Source organism: Octodon degus, unplaced genomic scaffold (assembly GCF_000260255.1).
Source record: "Octodon degus isolate 3935 unplaced genomic scaffold, OctDeg1.0 scaffold00059, whole genome shotgun sequence".
In the NCBI taxonomy this organism is placed as follows: Eukaryota; Metazoa; Chordata; class Mammalia; order Rodentia; family Octodontidae; genus Octodon; species Octodon degus.
In genome coordinates this window covers 13555919-13557825 of record NW_004524635.1, presented here as the reverse complement: position 1 = coordinate 13557825, position 1907 = coordinate 13555919, and the positions used below count along the sequence as shown (strand labels likewise).

The window sequence follows — 1907 nt, the reverse complement described above, 5'->3', positions numbered from 1 at the left end:
CATGTGGTGCTGGGGGATCAAACCGCGGTCCCTGTGCTTTGCCAAGCTTGTTTCAAGTAGGTGCTTTAGACCACTGAGCCATCTCTCCAGCCCCCAAAGATGTCTTTTTCTGTCAGGCATATTTTTAAGTATAATTTGGGTATTTGTTAAGTATAATTTACAAAAGGATTTGTTTTATTTAGCAGATTATTAATCAACTGGTCGTTTAATCTTAACCTGTGGTTTAACTGTGTTAGAAAATAGTGCTGAATTCATATTGTACTATGGTCATTTGGAAGTCACAACTTGGTGTGAGTAAATGTATGAATCTTGAGCAATTGGAATAGATAGACTCTGTGAACTTTCCTGTCTACATCTCGGGCAAAAGCCAGGAATACACTACTAGAATAATTTTCTTAGTTTTACGTATTGAGGTAAATTTTTAGACCTTTTTAAGTAAGATATTGTCTACTTTAGCCCACCGCTATCCATGAGCTTCTACTTTACCAAATTCAGTTTTAATCTAACCTGACATGTTATTTTATGGCTGTTAAATCAGATTCTAGGAGGTACTCTTTTTGCATATACATCTTGATTTCTTGTTAAGCAGTACATGATGCTTTATAATTAAAAATAGATGTTTCTGAAAAATTGTATAAACATTATATATTTAAATTTAGATGTGTATTTCAGAAAAAATAATTTTAATTCAACATATGTTAAGATTTTTTTTATTAATTTTTTTTTAATTAAGATTCTTTTTTCTGGTACCCAGAATCACACTTAGGACCTTGAGCTTGCCAGGCAGGCACTTATGCCCTTGAACCATCAGCGTTGTTAAGATTCTTAAGAATCCAGGGACTGGGGAGATAGCTCAGTAGAAAGCAAGAGCCTGAGTTCAATCCCCGGTTCTGCAAAAAAAAAAAGATTCTTTAGGATCCAAACATTTACAGTGTAGAGTATCTTCTGTTTATGGGTTATTAGAAATCATCAAAGAGAGCTTAAATGAAAATTGTTTTATTTGTAATAGCTTTCTCATGACTGGAACAAAATACAGCTTTAAGGAGGTGAGGTTTATTTTGGCTCAATTTCAGTGGGTTCAGTCCATGGTAGAGAGTTCCAAGGTGGAAAAGCATAGCAGAAGAAGGTGGCTAAGCACATGGCTGCCAAAAGGCAGACAGTAAAAGGAAGAGCCAGGGACAAGAGTGCACCCTTCCAGTTCACATACCCAATGCTCTCCCTCTTCCAGCCAGGCCCCACCTTCTTACAGCACATGAACTACTGAGCTCATCAGTGGATGAATTCACTGATCAGTATAGCACTCTACAATCAGGTCACCTTCCAGACACTTGAAACTTAGGATTTCTTTGATTTTAAACCATAGTATGGTTGACTTAATGTAGATACCTGTTAAAGATGCACACATCAGAAAAAATAAGGAATCTTACCTCCCTTCCCCTTTGTTTTATGAAATAATCTTACTGAACAGTCCAAATGAGGGGGCCGGGGACATAGCTCAGCAGCATATTAAGCACCTGCCTGGCAAGCGCAAGGTCCTCAGCTCAGCCCCCAGTACCGCCAAAAAAGAAAAAACAGTGCAGATGAGTCTTCAACTATGTAGCCCAGGCTGGCCTCAAACTTGCAGTCCTCCTGCCTATTTCCCAAATGCTGGAATTAAGACATGTGCCCACCACCAATGTCTATCCTAACCCTTCTTTATTTTTAGTTTTGAGATAGGATCTTGTCAAGTTCCCTGGGCTGGGCTTAAATGTAAGATCTTTCTGCCTTGGCCTCCCAGGGACTGAAATTACAGGCACATACCCTCATGACCTGCTATTTTCTACTCTTTTACCTTCTACCAACAAAATTATGTGTAAGTTCGTTCTCTTTCTCTTTCTCTCTCTTTCTCTTTCTCTCTCTGCCCCCTC

General features: G+C 38.6%; 1 protein-coding gene across 1 annotated transcript in view; it reads left to right on the top strand.

The window, feature by feature from the left end:
* Positions 1 to 1907, top strand: part of Dync1li1 (dynein cytoplasmic 1 light intermediate chain 1) — a 60758-nt gene that overhangs the window by 40346 nt on the left and 18505 nt on the right. The gene's annotated exons all lie outside the window — the stretch shown is intronic.